Consider the following 20,024-nt stretch of genomic DNA (forward strand, 5'->3'; position numbering starts at 1 on the left):
TGTAATTCTGTACTTATATCTTCATTAGAATGAAGTGCTGCAAGCTGCAATGGAGTGTAACATGCTTAATAACCAAAAACATAAAATTTACTCTAATATATAGAGGAGCATTTTACAATTTATAAACTCACCCATATTTCAAAATGCTAATTCTTATACAGTTTTTTTGATGTACGCTACCGTGCTTATTCTAGAAAAAAGCAGACAAGCACAATGAGTATTTCACAGTTCTTCAGTGACAACACATACAAAGATAATTCAAAATAAAGAAAACATTTTAAAATTTACCAACCTGGTGACTGGGGAGCTCCTATAGCAAGCTCTAATGTGACTGGGTCTACATATAGGATTGTGATCTGTAATGAAACAATACCATAAACTTAAAATCTTCTGGTTTGTGTGCTGCAGTTATGAAATGGGCAACCATTGGAGCAGACTCCACCTGGTTCCTAATACGAGATAGAGGTTCCTGAATGCGAATTTTTATAGGTCTTGTACTTATTCCTATGTAGACCAATTTGCATACACATACACAGGCATATACCACATTAGAGGTATGGCTCAAGTGGTTAAGACGCTGAACTGCAGGCTGTGGAAGGTCAGTAGTTCAGCAGTTCGAGACCCGGGTGCCGCATGACGGAGTGAGTTCCCGTCTCCAGTTCCAGCTCCTGCCAACCTAGCAGTTTGAAAGCAAGAAATTGCAAGTAGATGAATAGGTACCACTTCGGTGGGAAGGTAACAGTGTTCCGTGCGCCTTGGTGTTTAGTCATGCCAGCCACATGACCACGGAAACATCTTCGGACAGCGCTGGCTCTTCGGCTTTGAAACGGAGATGAGCACCGCAACCCTAGAGTCAGACTCGACTGGCTTTCAAGCAAGGGAACCTTTACCTTTACCTACCTTTACACAGGCATATACCACATTAGAGGTATTACAATTACTGAAATGATTAATCTTCACTTGCTCTGCACTAGTAGGATGCTGGAAAACAGAACCTTCAATTGATAGTGAACACAAATTACAACTTTTCCCACATTTAAAGTGTCCCACTCTGACTGGAACTGTAAATTTCTGCATTCTCAAGGGGTTAGTGAGTTCCCAAGGAAGACAAACATTTAGCCACACAAAGTACACAAAACACAAGGAATCAGACAAACAATAGAAAAGAATACCACACCACAAATTACCACGTATTTTTCGCTCCATGAGACGCACCTGACCATAAGATGCACCTAGTTTTTAGAGGAGGAAAACAGGAAAAAAACAGGCTCGGAGGGGGTGCAACAGGGCGCATGCTCTAGGGAGCTCGCAGCAGCTCGCCAAGGCAAGCAGCCGGAGCTGGGAGCTCCATTTAATAAGGGAGCGAGCGAGCGAGCGAGAGACGCAGACAGGGAAGGAGGAGGCAGCGGTGGGGGGGAGGGCGAAAGCCAGCGAGTGTCCGCCATGGGCTTGCCTTCCCCATGCGCATTCACAGTCTCTTCATGAATTAGAGCTCACAGGGTGGGGGCGGGGGAGAGCAGAAGACACCCCAGGGCCCCCAGGCATGGCCAGCTCGGTGAGTACACGCTACCCCCTCCCTCTCCTTCTTCCCTCCCCTTCCTCCTCCCCCTCCTCCCTGCACTGCCCAGACACTGTTTAGTGCTTCCAATTAGAGAGAGAGAGGTTGGTTGGGGTGGTGGGGGAATTCCCCCCCTTCCCTCTCTCTCTCTCACGTGTGGCTTCCTCCCCCCCCCCCCGGCCGTTCACTCTCCCCTCCTTTCTCTGTGTGTGTGTGTGTGTGCGCGCACACGTGCAATTGCATGAAGCACGCACTCACTTCACACACACTCACATGGCAGTGCTGGCGGAGGCGGATAATAATCCAGCCATATTTCTGCAAGCCGTGGCAGCCACCCACCGTCGCAGTCGCTGCCGCGCGTGCGCCAAGGGGGAACCGAGAGTACAGTACGGGGGACTGGCTCGCCGCTCAGGAAGGCGCCGTTCAGAATGGTGTGTTCGTCCCAGCGTGGCTTCGCTGACAGCCGGCGGCAACCTTCTTTCTCTGCCCCCCCAATACTCTCGTCTCCTGTGCATGCAGTGCAGTCAGGCGTTTGTGTGTCTATGAGCTGCCCCCCCCTTTACTTTTTTGCAGGATTCACTCCATAAGACGCACACACTTTCCACCCCCACTTTTTTTGGGGGGGGAAGTGCGTCTTATGGAGCGAAAAATACGGTACTCAATTTTTACCAGAAGAATCTCATCCAAGAAAATCTTGCCTTGTTTATGAGAAGATTTTACCTGAAATGTCTTGCAGATAGTTGAAAACACCAGCATAATAGAGCCTGTTCTGGCACCAAAATCGCAATAAATTTTGCTTAAGAATTAGGGTGATGCATGGGGTGGGAGTTCCATTGAACTCAACAACCCCAAACAGTGAAATAAATTCTTCCTCATAACTGTGCAGTACTTTGTTTCAACATAGGAAATCATGCATTGTTTGTTTGATTTTGACAACAGTAACAAGACAAGTGAAGCAACTGCAACACAAAACTCCAATGTGCTACAGGACAATGGTCAGTTTTAGCAATGCCTCTGTGTATTTTGGGGGGAAACACAAGTGTGTGTACTGGATACTCAGACAACTTAATGACCACTTGATATTAGTGGGGTACTTTCTGTATTAATGGGATGGAAGTGCTTCATGATGCTGGGGGGACGGGATAGAATGTAACAATGTCAGCTGTACAGTACTGGTTCAGAGGATCAGCCCAGGTCATTTGGGTAAAGTCTCTCCATCTAACAACAGAAAATGCAGAGAGGAAGCAGGTAAGACATTGACACAGTGTACTGAATATAAGGTGCATTGGTACATTTTGAAATATTGGTTTTCAAACAAATGGCAGTACTTACACTCAAAAATGATGTGAGATGGTTCAGTTTTGAGACTCTTACTACATCATTCCACATCATGACATTGATAAGCAGCATAATGACAAATGTATGTATAATGAAATTTCTGAAGATATACAGATAAATGGCAGTTCATATTGTCACAATGATCTCCCAGAATGGGAATACAAATGCAAGATAATTAGGTATCACACACACAAACCTTAAAAAAAAAACCAAAAAAACCCCCAAGTTCACGTGCTAACCAGTAGGGAAGAACATGAACCAAACCACAAAACAATATTCACCATGAATTTTGCACTGTTCATGGTTCGCAAGGTCAAGTTCATGGTAGGGTCCCCGGCATGAACTTTCCATGAACTTTTATGTTGTTTGTGGAGGTTTAAGCCGGTTCATGAATAGATACATTTCCAGTCTCCACTCAATCAAAATATTTACAAAACTTCAAAGCAATAGGTTGGAGGGCATGGAGAGGAGCATCCAGGGGAGGTCCCCTGAAACTTTGATGTCTCTAGCTTGCACAGAATCCATTCTATACACTCCTGAATCATGGTCGTTTAAACAGGTGCAGATTCAGGAGGTCAGGAGTGTATAGAACAGAGTCACTGCAAGCTAGAGACACTAAACCCACAATTGATCTCAGACAGTCATTTCCCCAGAAAGCACTTTCTTGGGTGCACCTTCTTTGGGGGGTATAACTCAGACCCCATAAATCCAATCCTCACCAAACTTGTGGAGTATGTAGAGGAGAGTCAGCCAGAGATCCTCTGTGAGTGTTGTGTCTCTAGCACACCCGGGTTGGGTGTTCTATTTGGCCACAAACCTCACAAAACTGAATGGGTTCGTAAGGTAGATAAAAAATCATGATTGTCCGTGGTTCATAAATGCATTTTCCTGACTAATGCCCATCCCTACTTACCAGCAATGCAGCTCACATTCATGATTTTCTTTGATTCTGCTGGTTTTCAGGCAATGGCATTTCTCCCTTTCAATCAGATCCTTGCAAGGGAGAAGTGCACAGAGCTCCCAGCTGATTACCTTTTGAGACAAGCAACAGAGAGCTGTTTTTCCCTTTGCTCCCTCCTTTGTGGCAGCGGAGCCCTTTTTCCCCTTCAAGTGGAATAGCTGGAGCCCTGAGGAGAGCTTGTTCAGGAGCCTGTAGAATTGGACCCCTTGGGCCAATTCACTTAAAACTTGGAGGTTCTTTAGTAGATAGGTGGCAGCAGCTCCGTGGCAATTTTGGTGTCCTTTGGTTGAAAAACGTCTTCAACTTCCTTGAAAAAATTCCATCCTTCCTCATTTTGTGAAAGGAAAGAACGGACCATAACAAGGAAGGATGGTAAACAGACTTTTCAGCAGAAAAGTTTTAAAAAATTGTCAGTCAGTTACCGTAAGAATAGGAAAATGAATGAATGCAGAGAGGTTATCTTTTTAAATGCTGGTGGCTGGCACCATTTCTTGCAGTAGAATTCAATGGAGAGAACTGAGGCTGCACTTAGATGCATCTGCTTCAAGATTTGTTGATCAAACCCTTTGGTTCAAATCATTTTAAACTTTTGGGTGGCGGTTTTAGATTAGAAAGAGGACTATATTCTGTGCAAGTTTGGTGCAATATTTTTATAAGCAGCTTCCCCAAACTCTACAAAGCACCATAGCCCCACCCCCCAAAAAAAACCAGATTTGAACCCTGAGCAATGTCCTATGCAAACATAGTAATTGGGGGGGATCCCTAAAAAAATGTCAGTACCTGCCCACGGCTGAGTCAGAGTCAAGTCCAGGAGGCACAGTGTATCCAGGGTCGAAGGGAGAGTATCCGAGCCTCAGAATGTCACACCAGGAAGTTGCTTCACTCCCCTCCTCACGGCTCCCTTGTCTCTATTTAGAAGCGTTCAAGTGGATTTGGCCAAGCCAGCGTCTAGCTCCCTTCCCCCATCCTTCCACATAGAGACCAGGTGTGTCCTCAAAGGTCGGCATCTTATGTCTTTTTATTCTCCCTCCTCCATCTGGCCTGCCCCACCTCCCCAGGCCTTAAAGCAGCCAGGCACCAGGTGCATCTTCCCCAGCCTTCCATCTTGCAATCAGGCCATCGTCGAGAAGGCAGATGCCCTCCTCCTCCTCCTCCTCCGTGTTCTCCCTTGGCAGTCAGGGTTCCTCTTGCTGGGCATTGTGGAAGGATTCCCGGCTACTCCAGGAACCCCCGCAGGGGGTCTCCTGGGTCCTGGCGATGGAAAGCAGGTTTCCCTGGGTGTGTTGCTTGGAGGGGTCGGGCAACTCCCCGCTGACCTCTATCTCCTTGGGCCTAACATCCGACTCCTGTTTCTGTCGGTCAGGATGTGGGAGGGCAGGAAGGGGTTGGGGAGAGTCCCCTCCTGACACACACACACACTCTGGAGTCCTGCCTCCTGCACATTGTCATGCATCCAGGACAAGCAGTTGGTGTTCATGTGCAGGCAACCGGGCCAATACTGGATGGTGAATCTATAAGGGAGAAGGGATAGATACTACCGTAAGACCCTGATGTTGTTGTCCTTCATCTGCATCATCCACTGCATAGGCATGTGGTCAGTGATGAGTACAAATGGGTTGTTGCAAAGGTAAAACCGCAGGGCTCCTATAGCACATTTGATGGCCAGGGCTTCTCTCTCTATGGTGGAATATTTTTGTTCTGTGGGCTGCAGTTTACGGCTTAAGAAAAGTACAGGGTACTCCCGCTCCTCTACCTCCTGGGCCAGCACCACACCAAGACCAGACTCCAAGGCATCTGTCCGGTTTCAGAGACAGGTGATCTGGGCTAACCCCTCCCAGATGTCTATGAAAGCCACAGTGGCCATCCAGTGCAGCTGATTGGGGAGCCCCTTTATCAGAAGGTTCATTAGGGGGGCGGTATAATGTGGCAGGAATCAGCTGTAATAACCCATGAGCCCTAAAAACCACCTCAGCTGCCATTTGGATTGGGGGCAGGGGTACTGTTGAATTTGGGTAACCTTTTGGGGGACCAGCTGAACCTGTCCTTGGCCTACCATGAACCCTAAGTATTTCAATTCCCAGAATTCGATGTGACTCTTGGTTGGGTTGGCCATCAGGCCCACCTCCCATAACACGTGTAAGACTGCTTGTAGATACTGCATGTGGGAATCCCAATCAGAGCTAAAAATTATGTTATCATCGATGTAAGCCACAGCGAACGCTCAGAAATGGCCCAGCACTTGGTCCACCAAGCATTAGAAGGTGGTCACCGTGCCATGTAACCCAAAGGGCATCCTTCAAAATTGGAAGATTCCAAAGGGAGTGGCAAACGCCGTCTTCTCTCTATCGCCTGGGCATATCGATATTTGCCAATAGCCCTTGGTGAGGTCTAGGGCTGATAGATGCTTCCCTCCCCCACCAACCTTTACTTGCATGGTAATGGAACATTAATCTGTTTAGTGGTTAATGTGGAACAGAAGTTAGAACTCCCAGGTCAGGTACTAAGTTTTTACCATTTTATTATTGAGACAGTGAGTGATCTAATAGCCCTTTGTAAGGGCTAAATTGCTATATGACAAATGATGTAACCTTTTAATGGCAGCAAAATCAATCCCAGTGGTCACAGTACTTCAAGGTGTTCCAGTTCCCTTCATTTTTAGCACTGCAACTTCTGTCATCATTCTGGGGTTGGTGGCCAGTTTTCAAACATACAGCATTATTTTCTGATGAGTTATGCCTGCCACAAACAGATATCCTTTGTTTCCATTGCAAATAGTGGAGGGGGGGTGTCAAGAGAACCTGAGCCTGGCTATTCTCATGTCTTTCATTTTTAGACCTGGAACTCCCACAACCATCCTGAAGCCATGGGCCAATTTTGATTTTCCAGGCAATATCCTCTGATGACTTATGCTTGCCACAAATGGACAGATGGACAGACAGGCCAATTCTTTTATTAATATAGTTTTGTTATAATATTTGGTTTGGATCAGGGTCATATGTTGGGGGACCCATGTGTAATCTTTGTCCATGGGTCCATGTTGGCTCTCAGCAGCCCTGAGGCATGAAAATAATAGACAATTCCTATTGTTTTGTCCACAACAACTGGCACTCAGAGGTATGCTGTCTCTTGACATGGAGTATCCGTATAACTATTGTGGCTAATATTTATTTACTTACTTCATTTATAATTAGCCTTTCTCACAAAGATTCAAGATGGACTGAAAAAATTAAAACCAACAGTAAAAACAATTTAAAAATTATAGACTTACAATATTTCCTTCAATAGCCTGTTCAGAAAAATACCCTCCTGAAAAAGCTCCATCTTGGATATTCCATGGAATGACAGTACTATGGGAGCCTCCCTGACCTCGTCGGGCAAGTGGTTCCTATAGGCAAAGATCACAGCAAAGAATGTTCGGGTATAGTCACTTGCTAATGTTACTCATTTGTAGGGCAGCACCTTTGAAAGGTCTTGCTCAGATGAGCAAAGCTGTCACAACACAGCATATGGGGAGAGGCAATCTTGTAGATATATGGGTCCCAGGCCATTAAACATTTTATAGATAATAACAAGCACTTTGAATTGATTGGACCTGGAAACTAATTGGTAACCAATGGAGTGACTGCAGAATAAGTGTAAGATGCTCCCTGTACCTAACTCCTGATAATATTTAGCTAGTTAATCAGCTTAGGGGATGTATGCCGCCTCTCCAGAGTACATAATAATTGAGCTATGCCATTCTGTTCCAGTTGACGTTTCTGAGCTGCCTTCAAGGACGGTACCATGTAGAGTATCTAGCATCAGGGTTACTGTGACATGGATCTTTGTGGGCAGATCAGTAGTTCAAGTTAGGGAGCCAACGTCTGTACTAAAGGGAGATATAAGAAAGTGTTTTTAAATGGAGATAGAAGAAAACTTACTTTACCAGCAGTAATATAACCCCAGACTCTTAGCCAAGTCAGTCATGGTCAGATAAACTCCATCAAATATGGAAGACACAATACCCTCCAAGGCCTCATCCTAACTGACGAGCATCAAGTCTGTTTTGTCAGGATTTATTGTCATTGTTCACCCTTAAACACTTGACCACAACTGTCAGGCACTGGCATAGGACTGCTGCAGCAGTTCCAAGAGTTCTAGAAAATAAATATGGAGCTGAGTGTCTTCAGCATATTGATAACACACAACTCAAAGCTATAGATGATGTAAAGCCCTCACAAGGGCTTTATGTAAGATTAAATAGCACATGAGATACAACTGAACCCTGTGGTTTGGTGTAGTGGTTAAGAGCAGCGCACTCTGATCTGGAGAGCTGGATCTGATTCCCCCTCAACATGCAGCCAGCTGGGTGACCTTGGGTCAGTCACAGTTCTCTCAAGAGCAGTTCTCTCAGAGCTCTCTCAGCCACACCTACCTCACAGGGTGTCTGTTGTAAGGAAAGGAAGCCGCTTTGAGTCTCCAAGCCGCTCTCCTCCTCCTCCTCACTGCTTGGTCAACCCTCTGAACCTAATCTGTAAGAAATTTAAACCAATCCAAAGGGTATCCACTGACATCTACTTCTGCCTCCAAATGCCTCAAAAGGGTGGTATCGTCCACTGTATCAATGGCTGCTGATAAATTCTGTAATAGTAAGTACAACCCTTGTTTACATTGAAACAGAGATCACCAGCTAAAGCCACCAACACTGCCTCAATCCTGTTACCAAGAGTGAAGCCAGATTGAAAAGACTCCTGGAGTGATCCAGGAAGACTTGAAGCTGCTGTGCCACCACTCTCTTAATTGTACAGAAAGGGAAAGTTGGAGACTGGACAATATTTGAGCGCATCATTTTTCACTAATAATAGTGTGTTTTTAAAGTAACAGTAATAACCACTTCCTCTAGTGGCTGGAAAAAAATCCCTGTATCAACAATTGCTTTATAATGCATATCAGGTGATCATTATTATTTATTATTATTTATTATTATTTATTATTATTTATTACCTTAGATTTACCGCCCTAACCCCCCGAAGGGTTCTCTGGGCGGTTCACATATTGTCATTCTAAGAACTGATTTTTCCTATCTTGGGCCACATCTAGAGTTGGGGGTGGGACTGCCTACCGGCACCCTCGGTGCTATATACGCTTCTTCTGCTTCCTTGGCTCGGCTCGGCGTCTATTTATTTATTTATTGGCGGCTAGATCGACCCAGTTCTTTTCTCGGCTGCTGGGCTGGCGCGGCGTCCCTTCCCAGGCCCCCGACACTCATTATGGCAGCCACAGCAGCACCGCGCACTGTCCCTCGATGTTCCCTCCGGCCACCAGGGATCGCTCCGCTCCACTCCGCTCTGCCAGCACTTGCCGCCGCTGATGTTACGCCGTTGTCTGTCGCCGTCTGCCGTCTGCACTGCCACGCCATCCGTACTACCACCATGCCTCTTTCATCAGAGGTGGGTGCCCCCTACCCATCTAAGGGCAGGTACCCATTCGTCTACTTGCATTGGATGTTAATTAGCTTTCGACCCGCTGGGTTGGTGGGAGCTGGGACGAAGGCTGGGAGCTCACTCCGGCCACGGTGGTATTCAAACAGCTGCAATGGCTGCTCTTGGTTGTTAAAGCAGGCGTTTTACCGCCTGCGCCACCGCTCCACAATAACCAAGCTGGACAAGAAAGAGATCATTGACTCTTGAGGACTTATACCCCCCAAAATCTTTTTGGTCTCTAAGATGCTACTGGACTTGAATCAAGCTGGACAAGTGTCTCCCAAAATACTAGAACTCGAGGGCATCCAATGAAACTGATGGACAGTAGGTTCAGGACGGACAAAAGAAAATACTACTTTACACAGAGAGTGATTAAAATGTGGAATTTGCTGCCAGAGGAGGTAGTGATGGCCACAGGAATAAACAGTTTTAGAGGGGGATTAGATAGATTCATGGAGCCATTCACCCATACCAACACACAGGTTTTCCCATAGTCTCCAAGACAATGAGTTCTGTTTGCTTGTTTTGTAAAAAAAACAAAAAACCCATAAAATACAATTTGACCAGATTCTGGCATTCATCTTTTAAAAAAACTGCAAATTAGGGAAGATGAGCAAAGAAAACGAGAAGTGAAAAAGGATATGTGGTTCCTTTTGCATCTTGTACGTGGGGGTTTTTTTTAGTTCAGTTCCCTGATTCAGCTGTACATCAGCCAACATTTTACAGTAACAAATACCCAAATTATGTCTGCTATGCATGACTTAAGAAAGAATTTAGTGTTTGAAATAAGAGAGGTGGCTTTAGGACCAGGGGTCAGTTGCCAGAATAGGAAGGGACAAAGAAAAAGGAAAGTTATTCCTCCTAACTTTTTTTAAAAAAGTTTTACACCATGCATCAGTAGTTCTCAAACATTTTGAAGAGGAACCCATTCATTTCTACACTGCCTTTCTCCCAATGGGGACCCAGAGCAACTTACAACATTCTCCTCTCTCCTGTTTTATCCACACAACAACCATGTGAGGTTAGGTTAGGCTGAGAGAGTATGCAGCTGGCCCAAAGGTCACCCAGGGCGCTTCCATGGCACAAGCGGGGATTCCAACCTGGGTCTCCCAGATTCGAGTCCAACACTCTTAACTATTACACCACACTGGCTACTTTTTGGACCACTTGCTCTTTTCCCCCTCCCCAGCATAAAACACAAGAATCTAATTTCAGTTAACACTGACTATGTTTATATTTAATTTTAATTTCTCTACTAATTTTCCCACCAGAGTTTGACAGCAGTATCCTTCAAACTGCCCAGTCAGATTCAATCTTGGACCAATCATGTTTCTGGGAAGGTGGGTTCCCATGTCTAGCTATAGAACTCTTCCCCATAAAAAGACTGTCCTAGGTCAGTGAAAAGCATGCCAAGTTTTCCCACAATCTAAATACCCCTGCAACCGCTTCGCAGCCGTTTGTTTTTGGGTTTTGTTGCTCTGCTCCTTAAACTTCAGCTGCATTTGCCCCGGGACTTCTTCATACCTGAAGCCCAGGATTTCAGGTTGTATGTCACTTCCTTAAAACTTCATAATTCCCTCCCTCTCACCTTTTATAAGTATGCCCTCTTGTTGGGGTGTGTGTGCAGTTACTTAGGGAATTAGTTCTCAGATTCCTACTGTGGGTTCTTTACACTTTTATTCTTTTTATTTTATTTTGTATACAATAAAGTTGTTTGCTTGTGTTTACAATCACTCTCTCACTCTCGTTCTTCATAATTTTATTTTGGGATACACCCACCGAGATCCACCCTGGTATACACAGACTTACAAGGCCCTGCATTCTTCTTTTCTGGGATCCTTTTAAAGTGAATTTCCCCTTCTTTGGGTCCAGTTTGAGTAACACAGGCATCCCATGACAATTGTTTCCACTTTTCTTAACTGGGCTGAGATCAGTGATTGTGGAAAGGGCCTCAAAAACTGGAGACAGCTAAACAGGTCACCAGGAGGGGGGAATCATAGAGTTGGAAGGGGCCATACAGAGCATCTAGTCCAACCCCCTGCCCAATGCAGGACCAGCCTAAAGCATCTCTGACAAATATTCGTCCAGCCTCTTCTTGAAAGCTATCAATGAAGGGGAGCTTACCACCTCTCTAGGCAGCTGATTCCACCTTTGAACCACTCTGACCATGACAAAGTTTTTCCCCATATCCAGCTGATACCTTTCTGCATGTAATTTAAACCTGTTGCTTTCGGTCCTATCCTCTGCTGCCAACTGGAACAGCTCCTTGCCCTCCTCCAAATGACAGCCTTTCAAATATTTAAAGAGAGCAATCTCCATAAAATGTGTAAGAACCTCTCAATATGACTGTACTGAGGAAACAGGATATTCTGAAACAAAATATTGCAGTTACTGACTCATGTGAACATCATGTAGCACCGAATCCTGCTGGGCTACACAGTCTCTTGATTTACACTACCAAAGGTTGGACTACACAGATCATTTTCCATTAGTGGAGTGGAGCACTTTTCACTGGTGGGTGGAGACTTCCCCTGACTCAAGACAAGTGTCTTGCATCAGGGGCCAGCTCCTTCAGCCAGAGGAAATGACTCTATTAGCCGAACAGGATCCCTAGGATTCAACCTTATTTATTCGTGAGCTGCTTTTCTCCCTGAAGGGACCTGAAGCTCCTCACTAAAAAATGCCTAAACACAATTTCCCAGATAATAAAACTGAATAACAAAGACAAACATCTCCTTTGAAGCCTACTCCTGTCTTCTGTCAAAATGTGCTTAGTCTAATGACAGTTCAGCACATAGTTTTAAAGGATTCCATACGATTTCCGTGTGTCCCTTTCAGACCTCTTCAACTAACACAGGAAGTATAGAACAATACTGCTACCGTGTGGCTACTGATAAATACTACACTGGCTCCTATTTTCCACTTGGGCCTCTTGCGTTAGCATGCATCTGAAGAGTTGCGAAACATCAGTGCTGAGTCTATTTGCTTAAGGAAAAGACTTAGTAATTTATTTGTTAATGTATTATATCCCCGTGGATTATATGGTGTAAAGCAATGCAATCCAATAGCTTTTGTTGTTGTTGTTCAGTCGCAGAGTCGAGTGCAACTCTTCGCAACTCCATGGACCACATCATGCCAGACCCTCCTGTCTTCCGCTGTCCTCCAGGGTTTGCGTAATAGCACAAGACCTCTAATAAGCAAGCCAATAGAACTAGAATTACAGATTACAGAGACTGTCACGTAAAAGGGGGGGTTAGTAAGATAAAACCTACAATAATCAAAACATATCATGAACAGAGGTATAGTCTTCTTCTCTTTATAAAGGCACCTTTCTGAACAATTTTGCTATACTATAGCTGTATGCTCTTTATAAAAATGCCCTCCTGAACAATTCTGCTTTGCATGGTTTGCAGAATGACGTAAGTGTGGGAGCCTTCCTGACCTCTTCAGGCATGTCATTACACAAAGTGGGAGTGACCTGGAATTCCCACCTCCAGTTTGGGAAATTTCTGGAGATTTGAGGGAGGAGCCTATGGTGGGCAGGTTTGGGGAGGAGAGGGATCTCAGCAGAGTATAATGCCATTGATTCTACCCTCTAAGGCAGCCACTATACCCTGCTGAGGTCGCCACAGCAAACTGAAACTGAATGCCCAAGGCGGGAGCGCCCGCCCAGAGCCTCTTTCTAGAGTTCATTGTATTTATTTCCACAATGGGCCTTATTCCTAGTTAGATATAAGATGCTAAAGCTGCTGCTATTTTTGTTGCTGCTGTTTGGTTTTATGCTGTTAAATGTTCGTTTTATTGGAATATTTATATCTTTACAAATATTTTCTCTGACTGTTTTTTGCAAAACAAACAAACAAAACCTTCATTAGGATGGTTGTTGATCCTGGTGCTCTTCAGACCTTCTCACAACCATATGGGAGTTGGTTACCCAGGAGAGGCTCCTGCATAACTAGGAGAATGCAGAAACCATCCAACCATTGTATGGATCTTTCCCAAGGAATTGTCACAGCACCAAGGGGAGTAGGTGTGACAATTTAACAGCAAAGACCCATGTGACCAACTCCAGTTATGTGACTGGGACATTTAAATTTTCTATCAGCCCCATGACAATAGTTGCCAGCTAAGCAACCCTGCATGGCTAGGAAAAGTGTTTTAAAAGCACTATAGGTATGTCTCTGGAATTCTATGCTGTAGAATATTCCATGTTGTGGTAAGAATAGACACTAGCAGTTTCATCCATCCTATCTGAAGATCAGAATAATAACTAGTCTCATGAACTAAAATGTAACACCTTTGTGGTTATATTATACTCTGTGACTCCTTATACATGTGAGTTGGACACACAATTAATTTGAATTGAATATTTTATCCTTTTGAAAGAAAAAATGTGCATGATCTGGATATGTGTGAATTTTATATGCATTATCAGATATTGTATTTGGGACCTTATATCGTTTGTAATGTACATAGAACTCTGGGCACTGTCTTATTATTGGCAACAGTATTATCATTTTAAACATTGTTGGAATATACTAATTGTTTATTCTTTGTGGCTCTGGCTTATTTCTGTGATATTTACAAGCCTGTACTTTGCAAGCTTCTATATCTTGTACTTTGCTTTTTCAGTTTGAAAGCTTTCCTTTCTTTCTTTTTTTTTGGATGGGGGGCAGGTTATAAACCAAGTCAAGTAGTATCCGTTCTGTGGACAGCCAGGTGGGCCACAAATTATAAATTCAAGTAACAGGATATCCTCCCCTTTGAACAAGAGAGGATCACAGAAGCTGACAGGTAACCATTCAAATTACCATCAAACTGGTTTGACTAGCAGAGTCATCCCACCCTAATAATGTAAAAAAATGATTTGCAGCAAAGTGGCAAACACCATTAGGGTGGGACCAATTTGTCCTTGTAGCTATAAAAAGCCATTTAGAAATTCAGTGACATCAGCTATGCTGGCATGAAGGAACCATCATTGCGGTATCTTTAATGTGATTACTTGGAGTGAGCCCAAATGAAGCATAAATCGCAGAACTGTAAAACTGGGCAAGCAGGCACCTTAACATTTACCAAGGAGCAATGCTCCCTCTAAGCTGCGGAGTCCTGTGAGCAAATATTCTACTTTGTGAGCTACTGGCATGAAGGTTGTGAGTGAGTGATTGGCCTGCCGCATAGATCAGTTTGCTCTGGAGCCATCCTTCCTGCGCTAAGACAAAAATGTGTGAGCTGGAGGCTAAAAAACAGTGAGCTAGCTCACACTAATTCAGCTTAGAGGGAACACTGCCAAGGAGTATGACACCTTTGCTTTAAGACACCTTTATTTTCAGTTGCTACTACCATCATCCTTAAGTGCATAGTAGTTTCCTATTATGTTACTGAATGTCCCAACTGTATCATCCAGAGGAGAAAGAGGCATACTTCACAATTAACAGTAGTTTGCCATCAAGTGAAAGAGCAGGGGGGATCCTACAGTTCAGACACACTCCCTCCCCTTACTCTTTTCAGGTCAGTAATTATTTTACTTTCAGGGCAAACCGTAGTTTGTAGTTACATTCAAACCAAAAAATTTGATTAAGCTCTTTACCCTACAATCCAGGATTCTAATTCTGGCTTAGTCCTGGTTTGTAGAGAAAAAAAGAGCCAATCATATTTTATGGTTTTGTGGTAATGACAAATGACAATTTGTTGCAAAAGCTGTAAGTCACAAACGGAGGGGGGCATGGAAACCTGTTTCTGTATGTTTCTGTAATAAGAAACTATGGTTTGTTATGTGTGAAACATACCACAGTTTGTATGATATCCTTACGTCTGCGGCTGTCTTCTGCTCTGCCTAACACCTACAGGCCAAGCAGTCAAAAGTAATCCCCAATATCTGCAAAACATTGGCCCTGGTCACATGTGCCAGATAATGCGGAGGGGAGGCTATTTGCGCTGTCACAATTTGACCCACTACTACACAATCAGACGCAACAGCGGTGAACCAGTGGGGGTTTTTTTCGTTGGTGCCTGTTTCTGGCGTGCTTGGACGCAATAGGAGCGCGCTGGAGCGATCATATGGGAGCCTTCGTCTGCGGGCCGTCGCAAAACCCTTTGACTTTCGCTGGTAGTTTTTAACTGTGCTTCTTAGGCGGGAAGAAATAGGTTGGCAACGGGCACAGGACGCTTGCCAGATGTTCCCCTGTGATCGCACCCGTAAAATCCACCCGGCATTAATCCCTATCGTGAGGCCAATTCTTGCCCAGATCTTATCATGGAGTGAGCCAATATTGGTGTATGTTATCAACACACATACTCAGGGATACGGCATGTAAATATTTGTGAGTTAAAGAGAAACTACATTTTGCAGCTCACAGGTCTACAACCCACCTTCCTCTAGAAACTAAATCTGCATACTAAGAGCCAAACAACATAAGATTGGGAGAATCTGTGACAGGAAACCCCAATGTGTAATTTAGCTGCAAAAAGTAGGTATGAGAAGGACTGATATCAATCATGGTAGTGAGGGTGGGGAACAGGGATTTAACTCTACCTGACCCCCTTGATGCCATTTCCCCAGTTGAAAGTGCTTCTACTACATTACTTTAAGCTGCAATAAAGGCGGGGGGGAAACATGTACACTATAGAGACCTGCCTTTTTCTTTATTAGGGCAAAAAGCGAGGGAGGTATTGCAGTAAGGGAAACACTAAGGAAAGGTTAATCCCTTCTTTCACAGTGCCATGGCTTCAGTCTACATCAGCCCTCTTCCCAGGTTTCTTTTCCCAATTCAATTAATATCAGGAGATCCAAACTTGGACCCTAATGTCACATGTAATTTGCCCTTAAGCTAAAAGACTGGTATGGAGTTGTCCATCTTGAGTCAAATTTAGTGTCCTGCTTTCCTAGAAATTTGAAAAATATGCCTTGCACATGAAAGCTCATACGTTGAATAAACTCATACCTTGAATAAACTTTTGTTGGTCTTAAAGGTGTTACTGGACTCTAAATTTATTAGACCCACCAGACTCAAGGATACTTAAGTATGCTGTGCACTTTGCATCAAATTAACAATCCAATTTACCTTGTTCAACTATTTATTTATTTATTTTATTCAACTTATATCCTGTCCACCCTGCATGGCAGGCTCAGGGCGGGTGTCACGGCTCAGGTGTGGTGTCACCTGATGCTGCCACCACTCTGGATTTAGGATCCCTTGAGAAGGCCCAGAGCACCCTCCCAAGACCTTTTGGTCAAATAATAGGCGTGAGCACCCTCCCAAGACCTTTTGGTCAAATAATAGGCGTGAGGACCAGGCTGAGTGAACAATGAAAATAGTTTATTTTATAGGAGGTCAAACAACAAGGTGCAGAATAATAACAGTAAGTGGGTGAAAAGAAAAGAAACCAAATGCCCTAACGTGTCTAAATATATACTGTCCCTAGCTCACTATTCCAAGTGATAAAGTAGGTGAAAAGAAAGAAATCAAATGCCCTAACATGTCTAAATATATACTGTACCTAGCTCACTATCTCAAGTAGCCTTAGACTACTCACCCTTCCCTCAGGATGAGGGTTTCTTCCCCACAGCAGCCTCTCTTCTGGCTCTGTTTCCTGAGAAGAAGAACATCTTTTCCTCTTGTACCAGTTCTTATATTCCCCAACCCTCTTCTTCCCTATTGGTAAAAATTGGTGCCAAAACTTCCCCAGGCCTTCTGGGGTTTGTAGGCCCAACCTCCCCTACTGCAAAACTGTGCAAGTGTGAAAACGCTGCCATCATTTTCCAGACAACAGGTCACTTTCACCAGAAATGTTAGCAGGCACCCATAGCTAAACACCCCTACAAACCAGCAGCTATTGATATCACTTTCTAGATGAACTCTAAACAGTGGGGGGTTTAAAATGTAGTGTTTATTTCTGATTGATTTATATGATGTGACTGACTGCAGCAGTTCTGCAAGGGGAGGAGTAAAACCCCATCAGGCTGTGTGAAAACACACATGCACAAAAAGCTGATTGTGCTGTACTGTACTGTTAGGAAGACAGAGCTGAAGCAACCTGCTGCACCGCCAGGTCACTGACTGAACTGACAGACAATCTATCAGAAAATTGTTTGCAACTGGAAAACAGGATGTGTGAGCCAAATTGTCACATCTTTGATAACCATCGGTTTTGTGTATGTGTGTGCATGCACACACACTGTAGAGAATTCGCAGGTCCTTCTTCAGATATTAAAAGTGCCAGTGGGTACTTTCTGACTCTAAAATTTAATACTGGGTCCATGTTTTGCCGCGGTGGCTCAGAGGTTAAGACGCTGAGCTGCAGAGCAGACTGGAACGTCTGTAGTTCAGCAGTTCGAGACCCTAGTGCTGTGTGACGGAGTGAGCTCCCATCTCTGGCCCCAGCTCCTGCCAACCTAGCAGTTCAAAAGCAAGAAATTGCAAGTAGATAAATAGGTACCGCTTTGGTGGGAAGGTAACAGCGTTGTGTGCACCTCGACATTCAGTCATGCCGGCCACATGACCATGGAGAAGTCTTAGGGTTGGAAACGAGATGAGCACTGCCCCCCTAGAGTCGGATTCGACTGGCTTTCAAGCAAGGGAAACCTTTACCTTTACCATGTTTGGAATTATGCCCCACTCTCCATATTTTTTTTTGCCAATGAAGATGTTTTTGTTTTCCACATAAGACAGTAAATACAACAACAAACTCCCTGTAAGACTACCACCCACCCTTTCCCCCAACATAGCCCATCAACAAGAAAATAAAGTATGACTGGCACACACCGAGGCAGGTAAGAGTAGGAAATAAGGAAGAAAAGTGAGAATGGGGTTGAGGGGAGACAGCAATACAGATCCAGGTGAATGAGGATTGGGAAAGGTGTGGTATCACTGCTCAAATCTTGCAAATCTTGCCAGATGGAAGTGATGGTCTCAGGACAGAGATCTAACATATCATTGACTCAATCATTCACAGAGGGAAGAATGCAAGATTTCCAGTGCTGCAAGATAATTAACTTGGTGACTCACATCCCTTTACTTGCACAGAAATTCTTGGCATTGGGGAACTGCACCCTTTCATGTTAAAGATTCTGTATATGGACCACATAATGGATTAGCTAGATGGCAGCTGCTTTTTGGAGTAGACAAAGTTTAAGGTTCTATCTTTATGATTCTCATATTAATTATGGCTCAGCAGACTAACTGCCTATGGAAATATCTTCTGGCAGGTTTTATTCAAAATTGACAGCAGAATGACTCAGCTATAGTATCAACAATATTTTCCATAGGGGGTGTTACCTCTTGAAATGTCTGCATCTTTATAGTCAGTGCCAACTATACCAGTAGCATCCTGCAAGTGCAAAATGTACCTTAGGGGGATATAATTATCTGTTTCCATGGAGATCATTATTTCCTAATAGTTACATACATAACGATGCTGACTACATATTCTTTAAGTAGCAGAGCCTGGAAACCAGTAAATATGTCTCTGAGATATGCAATATTGTGCCCCCAGAGTGGTTTAATCTTCAATTTGGGATATGTGGCAATTGAGGCTCCTAGCCAGAGCAACCAACAAAATCTCAGGAGATCTGGCCTCACCCTAGCCAGGGCTGGTGCTACCATTAGTCCACCCTAGGCAACCGCCTAGAGTGAAGACATCAGAGGAGCACAGAACTGACAGCAGGGGTGGGGGTGGGGCTATCTAGTGTGACGTAGGAGGCAAGGGCACTTCTCCTTCCCTGCTGGTGGGGACAGGAGAACTGCTCTGGGATGGCAGAGGATGCCAGCGCCTGCGAGCCCACAGGTCCCGCTTTCCCCTAGGCACCCTAGAAGAAGTTCTCCCCTTCCCGTTCAAGTTTAACCTCTGTCTCCCAGTCAAGCTGGCCCAGGAACCCTGCCTACCTCTTCTTCTGCAGCCACCCCTTCAAGTCCATTCCCTTGCTCCTCCTGTGCCTGCGATGGGCCAATCGACTGTGCCTGGGGGGAGGGCAAAGGACCATGGAGGTGAGCTGGGACCCAGGGCTGGGGCAAAAGCCAAGCTGCAGACAGGAAGGGAGAACAGCTACAGAGGATGAGGGCCGGGGTGAATGCCCTCTTGAGTGAGTGAATATGTGTGTGCAAACAAGCTGAGGTGGAGTCAGGTGGGAAGACCATGTGAGCCCTCCTTCCCCCTTGGCAATGCAGCCCAGCAGCCCTCATGGGTCTGCTGCAGCCAGTGCCATTGAGAGAGGAAGGAGGGTGTGTGCATGCGAGGTGGGGTGGGGTGGGAAGGATGTGGGTGCCCTCCTTCTCCCTGTATCTCCCTGGGTGTCTCTCTCTCCCCGTCTCTGTCCCCCTCCACCTCACTCTGTCCCTCTCTTCCCCCATCCATCTCTTTCTCTGTCTTGCTCTCTCTTTCCCCCCTCTCTGTCTGTCTCTCTCACTGTCTTGCTCTCTCTTCCCCCCCCCCGTCTCTCTCGCGTGCTGTCTTTCTCTCTCTCTTCACCCCTCACTGTGTCTCTCTGCCCCCCACTCTGTCTCTTCCCCCCCGTCTCTCACTCTCTCTTCCCCGTCTGTCCTTGTGTAATGTATTCAGCCTGACATGCCCGGACTTGCCCGGGCTGGCCAGGCACAATTCCTATGTTAGCTTCAGTCGAAAGACAAAGGATCCAGAGGATCCTAGCCGGCCCAATCAAAAGGGCTAGCTTCCCAGCCGGGAGACCAATGGTCGCCCGGTTACTGTAAAT

The sequence above is a fragment of the Gekko japonicus genome, unplaced genomic scaffold (assembly GCF_001447785.1).
Source record: "Gekko japonicus isolate JY-2015 unplaced genomic scaffold, Gekko_japonicus_V1.1 scaffold413, whole genome shotgun sequence".
Taxonomy (NCBI): domain Eukaryota; kingdom Metazoa; phylum Chordata; class Lepidosauria; order Squamata; family Gekkonidae; genus Gekko; species Gekko japonicus.